This window comes from Propithecus coquereli, unplaced genomic scaffold (assembly GCF_000956105.1).
Source record: "Propithecus coquereli isolate 6110/MARCELLA unplaced genomic scaffold, Pcoq_1.0 Scaffold82, whole genome shotgun sequence".
Taxonomy (NCBI): domain Eukaryota; kingdom Metazoa; phylum Chordata; class Mammalia; order Primates; family Indriidae; genus Propithecus; species Propithecus coquereli.
The window spans coordinates 4,333,862-4,350,806 of NW_012154396.1; the positions used below are offsets into that span (position 1 = coordinate 4,333,862).

The 16,945-nt window shown below is 41.8% G+C and overlaps 1 pseudogene; it reads right to left on the reverse strand.

Moving 5' to 3' along the window:
- Positions 1-5,061: 5,061 nt before the first annotated feature.
- Positions 5,062-11,911, reverse strand: LOC105825757 (annotated as a pseudogene).
- Positions 11,912-16,945: the final 5,034 nt, after the last annotated feature.

The window sequence follows — 16,945 nt, forward strand, 5'->3', positions numbered from 1 at the left end:
ACAACTAATCATCCTATCTGTAAATTTGCCTATTCTGGACATTGCATATAAATGGCATCACAATATGTGGTGGCTGGCTTTTTTCATGTAGCATCCATCTTGTAGCATGTGTCGGTACTTCACTCCTTTTTATTGTTTTCACTTCTGGATATATACCTAGGAGTGAAATTGGTCATTTGGTAACTCTATGTTTAGCTTTTTGTAGAACCACCAGACTTACAAATCAGCTGTACCATTTTATATTATTTGCATTATGACACAGGGTACGGTTTTGAACAGCACAAATCTAGAGATTTAATCAAACTAACTTGGAAATTTTAACTAAAACAAGAAAGACTGTGTCAACATTCATTTTGGTCTTGTCAGCCTCTCTCTCTCCCCCCAGGGGTTGAGACATATTGACACAGTTACAAATAAATTTTATTCTTATTTTGCCCTATTTAGACACGTGGTACTTTCAAGTTCAAGAAATACTTGTATTTTATAGTTATGCATGAAAGGTTTTACACTTTCAAATCAAATTAAATTTGGGACATAATCTTTTTAAAATAGTGATTATAACCTGAAATTTTACTTTTTTTTTTTTTTTTTTTAAGATAGTCTAGCTCTGTCACCCAGGCTAGAGTGCAGTGGCATCATAGCTCACTGCAACCTCACACTCCTGGGCTCAAGCGATCCTCCCCCCTCGGCTTCCCAGAGTGTTAGGATTACAGGCATGAGCGACCACCCTTGGCCTGAAAAATGCACTTTTTAAGTGTGGATTTAATTACTTTTTCTAAAGAGTTGATCAATCTTACACTAAATTGCTAGGGGGGATTATTCTAATTTCTCCTTCAATACTAAAAAAAAGAAAACCAGATCATAAGGAAGTGGCCACTCAATTCCTTAAAACCCGGACTTCTGTCCAGCAGATTTGTAGTCTGTCCCTCAGTCCTCAGTTCCTTTCTCACAGGAAACCGGTCCCATCATAGTTAGGTGAACCCATAAAGACAACTCACATTCTATCTTCCCCGTTGTTCATCGCATGTATCTAGCAAGGCATGAACCTGTTACACCAGGTGCTCTCACTGGTGTGTCTGTGATGAAAGGCACAGCCTGTGATTCGGGAAGTCTATGATCTCAACCCCACTGGGGGGTGGGCCACCTGGTAACTGCATACTACATGCCACGCATTTTACATACATCACACTCTGTCTACAGTTCCATATGTCAGGTATGACCCCAATTTGACAAATGAGGAAACTGGCTCCAGAAAGATTAAGGAAATCCTACAAGGCTATCAGAGGTGGGGCTAGAACCAGAGGAACCCGCCCATCAAATCCCAAATCCTGTACCCTTCTAGAATAATACATTGTCTCCCAAACACTTAAAACAGCTAGTTAGCATTACAAAAGCATCTGTAATTGAGAAGGAATTGTGATAAGAAACAAAATAGCCCAGTTTTAGGACTAATCCCGGCTGCAAACAAGAGCTAGCCAGCTTTGAACTGGCTTAAAGTCCTTTAAACTGAATTTAAACCTTTCAACCACCTCTGTAAAATGAAGTGCTTCTCGCCAGGCAGATGGTTTTGCTTGCCTGACTAGTATAATTATGTTGAAAATATAGGAAAAGTGTATAAAATTTGAATATTGTGCAAGATTATGCACTTGAGAATATGCAAATTTTTGATGAAAAGTCTAGGCAATTGAATGACTGCATATTAATTAAAACAGGTTCCTTGTTAATGTGCAAGAAAAATGTTCCTCTTTGCTTTTTTTTTTTTCTTGTCATAGACTAACACCCAGTGTAGAAATTACAGACTACGTTGTAATGTTGTGGGTAATATATTTTAAATAATTTCGGGTCTTTGTACTATGACCATAATGGATCCCTTAACAAATGCCTATTAAGTTAAATCTAACCATCTTGTTAAAATGAACTAAATCCTGTAAATGACACTGATTTTTCTGTAAGGCGGCTTCACTTGACCTACTTCTTCTGGAAATTGTGCTTCCTCTGTTAGCTGTGTTTCTTGATTGCCGTGAAAATAACAAAATTACCTTAAGACACCCAAGTCAAGACTGTATCACCACACAATCTTAACTGAAGACCCAGGCAGTATTTAGGATGCCAGGTAGATTATTTATCACTGATGAACACCTCTGAGATTAAAATGAAGTGGAAATGGAAGTAACTGGGATTTGATAGTGGTATACTATCAGGGGAAGAGGGTGAGTAGAATAGAATCAAGAAACACTCAACCAGAGATGCAATCAATGGTTGTATTGCTCAAATCACTCTTGTTTTTCAAAAACCACAAGCAAACCACTGAGTCTCTGAGTCACAGTTTCTTCATCTAATTGCAGAATTACACAAAATTGCCCCTTCCAGCACTGATATTCTGTGACCACAGAACTAAATTATGTTTTGTAATGTAATACAGGGCTCATTCCCATTCCATGCCCCAAAATGCCAAGAAACTGGTCTACCAAGTACTAAATTTCTGATACATATACATAAATATGTGACTATGTGGCTATCTTAGTTTCCCATCTTCAGACATGACGCACCTATGGTTTAGAAACTCCTTGGGAGATCAGAGCACTTGGTTCACAAAATGAAATAATCAGACATGAAAGTGCACCAGTTCCTCCCATTGTTCTGTTGAGTTTTGATAATCCTTGTTACTCTAACGGAAGGATGAATATAAGTGCTCTGAAAACAAGCATTTTAAATGCAAATATTGATATTATGCTCTAGTCACATAGGAAGGTAAATTTAGACTTCTTGTTCCTTCAGAAATGCTTGTTTGTAGTTGTGAAATCGAGTCCACTAGCCCAGCTCTCTTAGGTGAGCGCTATCTCTTCTAGAAAGAGGATTGGTGTAGGAGTGAGAAGACTACCAGGTCCAGCTCTGCATCTGCCTAAGTTTGGGCTTGTATTCAGTAATTTAAAGTCTTATTTTTTTATCTCAAAAAATAAAGAGCTTCATAAGATGGTCCTCTGAACCCCTTCCTGGAGTGTCAAATCATGATTCACCAAAGTGCACAGAACTCTGTTGGCCTTAGCCAAAAATATATGTGTGGCTCTGCTACATAACTGCAGCCTCCTTTGGTGCTGGACAGAAGAGGAAACAAGCAGCTTCCAAGACCACATTTCTGAATAGGAGAGAAGACTCTGCACTTACTTAGGCTCAAGATGTCCTTGGACTGAATCTCTGCAGAACAGGATTGGAGTCAGAACTCCTCATTAGCAACATCTCCAGAAACCATGAGCAAAGCAAAACATGGGATGAGGGGCCGGTTGTATGACACACGAGAGGCACTCATATTTGTTGAACGAAGGAGACCAAAGTGAAGAAGATAAGAGCAGATAGGGTGGCTTTACTTACACTCAACAGTCAAGGTAAAAACGAAGGGCCAAAGCTTGCCATGTATAAGCAAATCTTTTTCCGAGGCTCCATGTACTCCCGTAAACCACTGAGGAGTGACATATTCTGCAACGTGGGCAGCACAGTCCATGAATTTTAGGCAGGCAGTGAAAGGATCTATGGAACTCCTGCCGCCTAATATGCCTGGCTCCTTTCCACTCCATCCCACCTGTAGGACACTCTTCTCTCATCCCCCCAATTCATAACCTTGGCAGAAAATATCCTATTGATTATATAAAACAACCTAAAGGAAACATTGAACACTACAAAATAATAGCATATGTCCAGATCTCTTATATAACGGGGCAGACAGAGGTGTAACTGGCTATTGAAAACTGAACAACCCAGAGAACACCCCTTTACTGATATGTCCTATAATCAGGAATATCTGGAACCAAGGACAAGAAATTGCTATTTTATATTTACCATTGCCTTGTTCCTGACTCATCCAACTTTCTCTTTTAGTGAGAAATTAGACAACTCCGAATATTTCTGCTTCTCTTTCAAGCAACTCTATAGCAGGAACAATCTGCATACCAGTCACATTTACTATTCGGGATGTTATAGAATCTACACCCAGGGAGCTCTTGGAGTGCAAAGACAGTGAGCTCAACCTGAAGCTCAGTCACAGGGGCTCTGCTGAGTTACTGGGAAAACCCCTTAAATTTCCCTGGGCATCCGTTTCCTCCTCAGTAAAAGTGAGAGGGCTGAGTCATCTCAGCGAGCTTCCAGCTCTGAATGTCCTTGACTGGAAGTGTACTGTATAATACCTTTTGTAATTAAAATGTTAATTAACACTTTCATAGCAATAATTTATTGTTGAATATGCTAGTGCAGAATTGTTAATACAATTTAAAAAAAGAGACATGGTTCAACACATCTTTCCTGGCTTAGACACTGCAGTGACACTCCCCCAGGGTCCTGCCTTAGCACTGCTCAAGTCTGGGTGTGTGGTTGTTGTTGTGGAGAGCCGTGCAGTTCAGGGAGGTGGAGGGCAGATCTGACATGAACAACTCATCACAGAAATCACTGCAAGTTTCTTAAGGGCCCCAGAGATATAATAATAATATAACAATAATGAGACTAATACCCAATGTTTTTCTAGGGCTCATATGTGCCATTTAATCCATACCTTAGGATGCAATTACATGTTAAAATGCATTTTGTTATCTCTATTTTGCAGGGTAGGACGAGACCCAGGAAAGTTGCGTGAATTGCTCGAGGTCACAGTGCTGGTAAATGGAGGACCCTAGACTCAATCTCTGTTTGACTCTGGGACCTGTTCCTTAGCCACCATGGTCCCCAAATCAGCAAGCTTTCCTCGCCACCACTCTCAGGCCTCTTGCAAGTGCAGTGCCCCCAGTTTGGAGCTTCCCCTCCAACAAAGCTGGGTCGGGCTGGGGTCTCTTCCCCTCCTCACCCACCGTGCAGGGGTCGATGATGCCCGCCTCTGCCCCCATCCCCACCTCTGGAGGCCCTTTGGTCTCCTTTGCACTTCCTCTCAATCTTGCTGTAGCCTCAGCTACTCTGCAAATCCTGGGCATCTTCCTGAAGCTGCTTAGCTGGTTGAATGAACACCTGGCCATGCCCCATGGAAGGTGACCACCTGCCTTGGCAACAGCACTGTCACCATCCCAGCTGGTATGAGAAGGGCTATGGATGCCCCATGTGGTACAGAGCACAGCTCAGACACACTGCAGGCCTCGCTGCTGGTGCTGGCCCAGGAGCTGCAGGCCACTCATACTCTGCATCCTCTCCCTTCTTGTAGGCCTGCTGGGCCAGCTGGTCTGCCTCTCCGAGGCCAGGAGTAATACCTATGTGGAGGACAAGATGTCCATGGCCCATCTGGTGATCGCCTCCAGAATTATCTTCCTCATCCTGGAACTGGCCCTGATCCCCATCTGCTGGACAGCCCACATCATCATCTGGGACTTGAACAAGCTCCTGGTAGCAGGGGCCACCCTCTACCTGGGCTGGGCTGCCTCTGCCTCCCACCTTTCTCTGTATGGGGGGAGGGTGGAGTGGAGGTCTGAAAAGCTATAAGTGCCCATCTGGGGTTGTGGGGCTCCAGCCATTACGTGGCTGTCTTAGCCCCCTGGAGATGCTATAACAATATCATCAACTGAATGATTTATAAACAACAGAACTTCTGGAGGCTGGGAAGTCCAAGATCAAGGCACCAGCAGATTTTGTGTCTGGTGAGGGCCCTCTTCCTCACAGAAAGCCATCATTGGCTCCTCCAAAGATGAACAGGTGAGGGAGCTCTCTACCCTGGAGTCTCTTTTATGAGGGCACTAGGCCCATTCACTACAGCTCCCCCCTCATGACCTAGTCACCTCCCAAAACCTCCACCTCCTAACACCAGCATATTGAGGTAGGATTCCAACATATAAATTTGGGGGTGGACACAAGCATAGCGATGGCCCTTTACTCTGCCTCTGCCCTGCCCTGCTACCTCTTTGGGGACCCTGGGTATTGCACTAAGGATGACATGAGAGGAGGATGGGGGAGTGGCGGCTCCCTTGGCAATGGAGACTTCCCCTCTTGGATGGAGTCATCAAAGAGATGGTCATACTTGACAGCTTTGGGGTTGCTTTTATCTTTTGTTTTTTCTTTTTGCTATTTTTATTTTTTCCAGAGTTTTTTAAATTTACTGAATGACAGAGTCAAGAAAATGACTCCGACTCCCACCCTAGACTCAACTGCCAGTGTTCTCACCCTTGGATGATGGAGCAAAAGAGACGATGCTTTGAAGCTTCTGGATCTTCCTCCACATCTCTTCCAAGACTTGGAAATTGGAGCTCTTGGACACATCCTCATCTTGGAGGCAAACCTGGAGCTGTGGACCCAGTGGGATTCGTTGCTTTCTGTCCTGACTCTTCCTGACAATATCATCTGTCTCTGGGAGGAGCTCCTGCTGCTTGGGAAGAGCCTCCCTGGACCTGTAGGGACCACGCTCTCCTTCCCCCTCAGTCCTCCCCCTCCCAGGGGTGTAGTTCCTAGAACAGCAGTAGATAAGTTACCCAAGAACCCATACCTCTAAGTCTTCTGACCCCTGGATCCTCTGCCCTGTTTAATCTGTTACCATGTTCCCTGTGAGAGTCGGGACTGCCTCCCTGGGTCCCAGCTGGGCTGTAGTCACCAGACTCGCCAGGCTCACTTTTCAGCCACTGCTTGCTTCTGCCTATGCCCTGGCCCATACTTATAAGTTGCTGGGAAGAAAAAAAAAGAGGTATATGGGGAGGCATCCACGGCTCAGGCTCTATCTCACCCATCAATCCCCTTGGCTAGAAATTCAGGAGATAATTTTAAAATTCGTCAAAGACCACTGAGTTTTTAATATTCATCTTTATTAATCTCATCCTGAATATGTACACAAAGTATTCTGGCTCAGAGGCAGATTTCTTGTTAATTACTTTACAGTAAATAATAGGCATGCTGGCACACCAGGGTGTCACAATGAGCGCCAGGTCAAATGTCTTACCCAGTAACTGGACACTCTGTAGTGAGCGATGAGGAAAAGTGATTTTTTTCTTAGAAAAATAATGAGTCTGATTGCTTGCTCCTTATGTAAACAAAGTATCTCCAGCGGCCAGATAGCCTCCTGTGTCTCAGCTTTTATGACCTGGAAATGATGCCAAGGTCTGGGCTTCATACCAAGGGAGATAGGACTACCATCTTCCTGGCACCTCAGGGCTTAACCTAGGGACCTTGTCTGTGTTTTAACCATTTGGCTGTCTCCAGGATATAAGAGAAAATTTATTGTCATTTCAGAGCAGAACAATTAGACAAGTGGGCACGGATCTTGTTCTCATGATATGCGAAGAGTGTCAGGAGGTGAGGGCTTCTTACAGGAGCACTAAGAAAACTAGGAAAGCTTTGTTTCCCTCCAAATAACATCAATGTTCTGATAATACCAAGGAGTGCCTGGATATTTCTCATGTCCAAAAGTTCAACTTGATTCTACCAGTTTTTGAGTTTATACTTTGCACAAAGGTGAGTGAGAGCCAGTCCTTGTCCCTAAGTTTCAATGACACGTATCGTCAATTTGTTATAGGCTGGTGGGACCTGAAGCTGTGCCTTACCCAGTTTCAGAGCAGGCCCATCATCATCACATAGAGGGAGGCTCAATGTTAAATAGCAAGAGAAGATGCTAACCAGATGTCCTGCCTTCAAACAACCCGATGAAAATTGCTGGCTCTGTCACTGCACACAGCTGCTGTCCTGGGGGCGTGTACTGTTGATAGGAAGTTATCTATCCCAACCCCTCTGCAGTTTACAAAATGCAATGCCCACTGAGTAGCTCATCAGTCTCAGTAACTATAAAGTAGGCAAAGAGTGATATAGCCCAGATGTTAAGTGACTTGCCCAAAGTCAAATGATGAATAAGTGACAGAACTCAAATACAGACCTTTCGACTACAAAACCAGAATCCTTTCCACTGCCTTTGTTCTGTGTAATTCTATGTAAAGCTCTCAATAATGTTAAAAATACAATGTTAATTATTATAATAGTTGTTATTCTCATTCTACTTCTTATGACAGTAAGATATTATTAGGTTGGTGCAAAAATAATTGTGATTTCTGACAGAATTTTAAATTATTATGTAATAATGAGGCTCAAACACATCTTTATTAATCAAAATAGGAACCATTACAATCAACATATTTTTGCCAATGAGAAATAAGTTTGTTTATTCCTGTAGCATAAAAATCCATGCTTCAGGATTCGAGGAACTCATGGAAAGCATTTTCTGCATCCTGCTGGTTGTGGAAGCATCTTCCCTGCAAAAAGTTGTTGAGATGCTTGAAGAGTGGGAGTCGGTTGGCAAGAGGTCAGGTGAATATGGTGGATGAGGCAAAACTTCGCAGCCCAATTTGTTCAACTTTTGAAGCATTGGTTGTGGGACATGCGGTCGGGCATTATCTAGAGAATCGGGCCGTTTCTGTTGACCGATGCCGGCGGCAGGCGTTGTGGTTTTCATTGCATCTCATCAATTTGCTGAGCAGACTTCTCAGATGTAATGGTTTCGCCAGGATTCAGAAAGCTGGAGTGGATCAGACCGGCAGCAGACCACCAAACAGTGACCATGGCCATTTTGGGTGCAAGTTTGGCTTTGGGAAGTGCTTTGGAGCTTCTTCTCGGTCCAACCACTGAGCTGGTCATCACCGGTTGTTGTATAAAATCCACTTTTCCTCAAACGTCACAATCCAATCATGAGATGGTTCATTGTTGCGTACAAGAAAAGAAGACAACACTTCAAAACAATGAATTTTGTGATTGTCGGTCAGCTCCTGAGGCACCTACTTACCTTAGCTTTCCAATTTGCTTCAAATGCCAAATGACCACAGAATGGTCGACAGCTGAGTTCTTCAGCAACTTCTTATGTCAGTGTAAGAGGATTAGCTTCGATGATTGCTCTCAATCGGTCGTTGTCAACTTCTGATGGCTGTCCGTCCACTGTGCTCCTCACCTTCAAGGCTCTTGTCTCTTTTGCAAAACTTCTTGAACCACCACTGAGCTGTACATTCATTAGCAGCCCCTGAGCCAAATGGGTTGTTGACGTTCTGAGTTGTCTCTGCTGCTTTACAACCCATTTTGAACTCAAATAAGAAAATCGCTCGAATTTGCTTTTTTGTCTAACATCATTTCCATAGTCTAAAATAAATATGAAATAAACAGCAAGTAATAAGTCATTAGCAAAAAAATAAAACGAGAAATGTGCATTAAAAGGATGTATGACAACCACATTTAAGAATGTATTCCAATATCAAAGGGCAAATTTCAACAATGTTAAAATCACAACTACTTTTGCGCCAACCTAATACAACTTTTAAAACCAGTCCAGCTTAAGAAATTATATAAGAATAAATTGAATATTGAATAGCATTAGATTTTGGCTGAAAAAAAAAAGAATGAATTAAAGCCCCACTTGTCATATGGCTTAACTCTAACACTAGAAAATGGGATTAGTAAGTGGGCAAAGTGGTGTGTGACAATCTAAAATGATATTGCTCTTTTTTCAACAACAGTATTTTATAAATATTTTATAATATAAATGTTTAACACTTAAAATTAGCAAACTTTCATTTAAATTAAAACTCCATTTAACTAAAGATGGTTAACCTTAAGAATTGTACAGTAGTTGAATTCTGCTATAAAATGCCACTCCTGTGCAATACGATGAGAACAGCACCATAGCTGCTTATTTTCTCCATGGCTCTTCCAAACCCCAAGGAGCAGGGGAGCTGTACTCAGACAAGCACGAAACAAAATGCAACTCAAATTAACTGCACAAAATGATTCCTAATAATTATAAATACATTTTGACTTAGCCATCCAACCAAATAGCTGAGGGGTAACTGCAGGTATTATTCTATAGAGTTGATAAAAGGTTTTGTTTTTAGAGCTTAGTAAAAGTCCTGCACCAGATGAAAAGTCACAGTTTAAGGATGCATGTTGTTGGCTGGCTGCTGTGGCTCACGCCTGTAATCCTAGCACTCTGGAAGGCCGAGGAGGGAGGATTGCTTGAGCTCAGGAGTGCGAGACCAGCCTGAGCAAGAGTGAGACCCTGTCTCTACTAAAAATAGAAAAATTAGTGATCTGTGGCACACACCTGTAGTCCCAGCTATTCCGAAGGCTGAGGCAGGAGGATCACTTGAGCCCAGGAGTTTGAGGCTGCTGTGAGCTAGGTTGACACCGCAACACTCTAGCCCCAGCAACAGAGTAAGACTTCGTCTGAAAAAAAAAAAAAGGATGCACATAGTTACTATGCATACACATTTAGTATCTATAATATAAACACCAGAAATGTACATTAGAGTGCCCTCACTAGTCAGGCACAGTTAAAAAAGTAAAAGATGAGGTAACATGATTCTCATAGTTCAAAGGAATCCTGCCTGAAGAGTTTGAACAGCCGCCAATAAATCGCTTCCATTGTTCAGGGGTTAAGACATTTCTGAGACCCTCAGGGTTTAACAAAACTGGATTCACTGGCTTTTAGTATAGCGTCAGCATCTTTTACTGCATGGTAGATACCGTACTTCGCTATGGGTCTGTGACAGGTAATGGAATTCCTCGGTAAGCCAGAAGAATTTAACATGTTCTAGAGCAACAAAATCTTTAGCCATTTTGATATAAATATGTAAGTTATGAGCCTGATAAGGAGTGCCTGCTGGGATAAATACATCTGCGAACAACCATACAATAGCTCAGCCTTTAACTCCAAAATCTTGCTGAAGATGTTTTCATAGTGATCTGACCAAACAAAGTAGCTTGGCAGTCCAGAGACCAAATTCAGTTGCCATCTCACCTTGTGTACTCAGTGTACTCAGGCAATGCAATGTTGACCATCAGATTAGCAAACCTGGAAGGCATCATATCTCTAAAATCTTTTCCTGGTGGCTATTCCTTAAGTTTCAAAATCATTAATTCTTTTTCATTTTCAAGTGATTTGGAACAACTTCAAATCCACTCCAGAAGTCTCTTACTGTGGCTTCTGTGATTATTTCATTGGTTCTTGAATTAACTAGGTTTACTTCCGTATCACCAAACTCTTCGGTAAAGGAGTCAGGTTTCCAAAGTTCAGAGTTCAATTTATGATGCACTTCGGATACCCTCACCAGCTGCCCTTGTTTCCGGCACTCCCCAGTTACATTCCAGTTGCTCCCGTTGTTGGGATCTTAAAAGCACAGCAAGCGGTGATCACACAGCCAGTTGTGAGGACTGTCAGAATGCTGGGCTTGTCATCAGTTCTTGAGGCTTCTTAGATAAATCAGAGGATATCCTACTTTCCATCAAAGAAGCAAAGATATCATCACTAATTTAGGGGGCCAGTCTTGAGTCCATTTTCCGCCTTTGTTTTCCTTGTTGACATTCCTGCCGGTTAGGTGGGCCAGCCAGTTTGAAGCAGATGTGCTGGCTGGACAGGCAGGCTTTGTGCTGCTGGCTGGCTTGGAGGCTGGACTCCCATCTGCGGCTGCTGGCTCCAACACTGATGGATTCTGTGGGAGCACAGTTCCAAGAATAGGTTTTTCTCCAACTAAGGAAGTCTGTTTTATGTCTTCCTTTGAGGCTGGCTTTGAAAAGAACTTGAATTGCCTATTTGAATAGAGACAATTTACCTTTATGCTACATTTTGCTCTTTCAAAATGAACAGCCTCCAGCAGCATAGAAAGTTTTTCCAGGAATGCTCTGTGTAGGCATCAAATTCTCTTGTTCGTGTACCCAATTCTTCATGCATCTCAGCCAGATGCATCTCAGGCAGTGCCCTGTTGGCAATTCTTCCCCTTCATCTGGTAGCAATCCACATACATTTCAAATTCACGCTGTGCAAGTGGAAGATGATGGTGTTGCAAGTATCACATGGTTCTTGAACACCTTTGACAACTCTATTCCTAGTGACTCCCTGCAAGATGCTCTTACTGTGTGACTCAATAGTTGACATAGCTTCCTTTTCAGAAATCACCATTTGATTTCCATAGGCTATACCATATACAGACATACCTCAGATATATTATAGGTTTGGTTCCAGACCACCGCAATAAAGTGAATTTTTGCAATAAAATGAGTCACATGAATTTTTTTGGTTTCTCAGTGCATATAAAATTATATTTATACTCTATTGTCTATTAGGTGTACAATAGCATTATACCTAAAAATGTACACACCTTAATTTAAAATGCTTTATTGCTAAAAAATGCTAATGATCATCTGAACCTTCAGCATGTCATAATCTTTTTGTTGGTGGGAGGTTTTGCCTTGATGTTGAGGGCTGCTAACTGATCAGGGTGGTGGTTGCTGAAGGTTGGGGTGTCTGTGCCATTTTCTTAAAATTGTTAAATTTTAACAATTTAACTTAACATTGGCTGTGCCAATTTCTTAAAATAAGACAACAATGAAGTTTGCTATCTCAATGATTCTTCCTTTCATGAAAGATTTCTCTGTAGCATATGGTGCTGTTTGATAGCATTTTACCCACAGTAGAACTTTCAAAATTGGAGTCAATCATCTCAAACCCTGACGTTTCTTTATCAACTAAGTTTATGAAATATTCTAAATCCGTTGTTGTCATTCAAGCAGTATTCACCACATCTTCACCAGGAGTATTAATAGATTTCATCTCAAGAAATCACTTTCTTTGCTCACCCATAAGAAACAACTCCTCATTCATTCAAGTTTTATTATGAGATCACAGCAATTCAATCACACCTTCAGACTCCACTTCTAATTCTAGTTCTCTTGCTATTGCCACCGCTCTGCAGTTGCTTCCTCCACTAAAGTCTTGAAGCCCACAAAGTCATCCATGGGGGTTGGAATCAACTTCTTCCATGCTCCTATTAATGTTGATATTTTGACCTCCTCCCATGAATCACGAATGTTCTTAATGGTATCTAGAATGTTGAATCCTTTCCAGGGATTTTTAGTTTACTTTCCTCAGATCCATCAGAGGAATCACTATCTATGGCAGGTATATATTTATGAATTGTATTCCTTAAGTGATAAGACTTGAAATTCAAAATGACTCCTTGAGCCATGGGCTGCAGAACAGATGTGTTAGCAGGCATGAAAACAACATTAGTCTCCTTGTACACCTCCATCAGAGCTCTTGGGTAATCATGTGCATTGTCAATGTGCAGTAATATTTTGAAAGGAGTCTTTTTTTCTGAGCAGCAGGACTCAACAGTGGGCTTAAAATATTTGGTAGCAATGGTATAAAGAGATGTGCTGTCATCCAGGCTTTGTTGTCCCTAGAGCACAGGCAGAATAGATTTATCTAAGTCTTAACAGCCCTAGGATTTTCAGAATGGTAAATGAGCAGTGGCTTCAGCTTAAGTCACCAGTTTCATTACCCCTAACAAGAGAATCAGCCTGCCCTTGGAAGCTTTGAAGACAGGCATTGACTTCTCCTATCTATGAAAGTTTTAGACAGTACTTTCTTACAATACAAAGTTGTTTTGTCTACATTGAAAATCTCTTGTTTAGTGTAGCCACCTTCATCGATGATCTTAGCTAGATCTTCTGGGTAACTTGCTGTAGCTTCTCTATTAGCACTTGGTGCTTCACTTGCACTCTTATGTTATGGAGATGGCTTCTTTCCTTAAACCTCATGAACCAACCCCTGCTAAGCTTCAACTAGCAGCTTTTCTTCTGCAACTTCTCCACCTCTCTCAGCCTTTATAAAATTAAGGGCCTTGCTCTGGATTAAGTTCTGCCTTAAGGGAATGTTGTGGCCTGTTTGATCTTGTATCCAGACCACTCAAACTTTCTCCATATCGGCAATAAGGCTGTTTCGCTTTCTTATCATTTGTGTGCTCACTGGAGTAGCACTTTTAATTTCTTTCAAGAATGTTTCCTTTTCATTCACAACTTGGCTATTTGGCAAAAGAACGCAGCTTTCAGCCTATCTTGGCTTTTGACCTGCCTTCCTCACTAGGCTTAATCATTTCTTGCTTTTGATTTAAAATGAGAAACCTGCGACTCTTCCTTTCACTTGAACACTTAGAGGCCATTGTAGGGTTATTAACTGACCTAATTTCAATCTTATTGTGCCTCAGGGAATAGGGAGGCCTGAGGAGAGGGAGAAAGATGGGGGAATGCCCAGTATTGGAGTAGTCAGAACACAGATAGCATTTATCAATTAAATTCACTGTCTTATATGAGTACAGTTTGTTAAGTTCTATGTCTTAAATGGGCATAGTTCTTGTGGTGCCCCAAAACAATTACAAGAGTAACATCAAAGATCACTGATCACAGATGTAATAATAATAATAAAGTTTGAAATGTGAGAATTACCAAAATATGACGCAGAGACATGAGGAGAGCACGTGCTATTGGAGAAATGATGCTGATAGACTTGCTCAATGCAGGGTTGCCACAAACCTTCCATTTGTAAAAAATACAATATCTGCAAAGTGCAATAAAGCAAAGCACAATAAAATGAGGTATGCCTGTAGCGAGGTGTGTAGTGCGCTGTATCATGTAGGTTTGTGTGAGTACACTGTATGATATTCTCACAATGATGAAATCGTCTAACAATACATTTCTCAGAATGTACCCTTGTCGTTAAGTGATGCACGGATGTATTAGGTTAGGAATGCCTTGGGAAGCAAGAAACAGAAAACTTGACTAAGTAAGAAGTCTAGAGATAGGTGACTGTTGATGTTGGTCAACCACTAAGCCATACACCACCAGGAGTCCAGACTTGCTATCTGTTTACTCCGTCATCCTTGGTTGTTTTCATCTCTGTGTCTTTCAACTTATGGTCTCAAGATGGACACCGAATTTTTAAGCAAGGAACAAGAGGTAAACACCACTTCCAGCCCCTACTATGCCTTTCACCAGGGAAGCAAAAGCATCTGCAAAAATCCTCAGCAGACTTCTTTGTATGTTTCATTGGCTAAGACTGGGTCATTTGGCCACCCCTAACTCCAAGAGAATCCAGAAATCAGGTGTCTTGGACAGGAACAACAGGATTAGTTTAGACTAATTATGATTCATCCTCGGGAGCTGGGCAGACTGCCATCTGTATTACTGTGCTTCACAACAAGCAAACCCCCAAGTCTTAGTGGTTTAGAAGAACAAGTATTTGTTCCTCACTTCAGGAGATGTAGATCATATGTGACTCTGCTGGGTTTGATCAGGATTGACTAGGCTTGGACCCAGGCTGTGTATATTTTCATGTCTGCCCCACATCTATCTTTATCCTGGCACTACTGGCCACCCATGGCATGTTCTTCTCATGGCAAATGGGAGATGTGCAAGAAGCCAGATAAAATCACATAAATACAGTCAGAGTCTTTGTTCATGTCATATCCAGTAACATTTCATTTGCCAAACAAATCACCTGGCCAAGTCCAATACAAATAAGGTGGGAATAGGTACTCTGCTTACTCCAGTGGAAAGTGCTGCAAAGTCTCATGCCAAAAGGTACGGATGTATAATTCAATTGCAGAGAGGTAATGAAGGATTGGAAACAAAAATCTAATTTATTACTTATTCAAAGAAAACTGGTGCCCTGAAATTTAGAAATGGCTCTTTAGTGGCCATCCAATTGTATCTTCCACATGAGAGTAGTTGTAAAAAGGCCATAGAAACCTATTGTTCTGGTTTAGTTGGCCAAGGAAAGAGGAGAAAGTAAAGAAAATGGTAGAGTCACCAACTGCTTTCCTGGGCAGGAGTTTCTAGCTACAGTGTTGATACTGATTTCAGAGGCACAGAACTGAGTATATTTACCCCAGAAGGTGAGAGTTCTGAGAGCCTACTGCCTTCAACTGCATGCTCTCCATGTTGAGTCTAAAGTATGCTTTGAGCACGAAAAACATGTACCTTGAACATAATATTTTCTAGGAATTTTTTTAAAAATTAGGGCTTCATACTGTTTCTAATTTTCCCATCTCACTTTTTCTTTAAAAAAAAAGTAATTTATTTTGAGTCAGTTCCCTTAGAGTCCATCCGCCTAAGATATAAAACTAAGAGAAACCACAAGTTACAAATGCAAAGCCCCCCAGAGTTGGGAGATAATTTAAATGTGCTGAAGCAGAGTTCATTACAGTGAGAGCCAGCCTCCAACATGGCCCCCAGGGATCCTCTCTCCCTGTTATTCCCATCCTTGTGTTGTCTCCTCCCACAGTGGGCCAGAGTTTGTCAATGGGACCAATAGTATGCAGCAGAAATGACAGTGGGTCACTTCTGAGATTAGGTTATAAAAGGCACTGCTGTTTCTGTCTTGAGTACTTTCTTGCTCTTTCCCTCTATTTCTCTCGCAGATGACTCACTCTTGCGGAAACCAGTTACCATGTTGTAACCAGGTCTATGGATGTGTCCAACATGGTGAGAAACTGAGGCCTCCTGCCAACAGCCACCTGAATAAGGCATCTTGGAAGCAGATCCTCCAGCTCTAGTCAAACCTTCAGATGACTATCACCTTAGTTGACAGCTTGCCTGCAACCTTGTGAGAGACCCTGAGAGAAAACCACCAAGCTAAGCCACTCTGGATTCCTGACCCACAGAAACTTCAGGAAATAATATGTTTGCTTTAAGCTGCTAAACATTGGCATAACTTATTCCACAGCCATAGATAACTAATACCATCAGGAAAATATGGACTCAGTAGGCCCCCATTGGAAATGTTAACTCAAGAACACATAGCCTTAGTTGTGACTCAGGGATCAGGCAGCTGCCACTGTCATATCTCCCTCTCAACATTCATAAAACTAGTGTCTGAATGTCAAAAAGCTCATGTAATACAAAGCCAATATCTAGTCAACAACCACGTTGGCAAGCAGCAATAGTTGAAGCAACAGGATTATGACCTCTGCCTCCCTCGCTTTAGCTTCCAAATCTTACATCTTACACAACTATTTGGCAAAATCTAATTTGCATCTAGAACAGCAGCTGCAAGAAAGCCTGGGAAGTACAGATTTTAGCTTTCCAGGCTGTGTTCTATGGAAAGGCTCAGTGGGAGAAAGTTGAATGGATGTTGAATGCTAGTTCACCATATCCACCATGCTGAGCTACTATGAACAAATTTGTACAA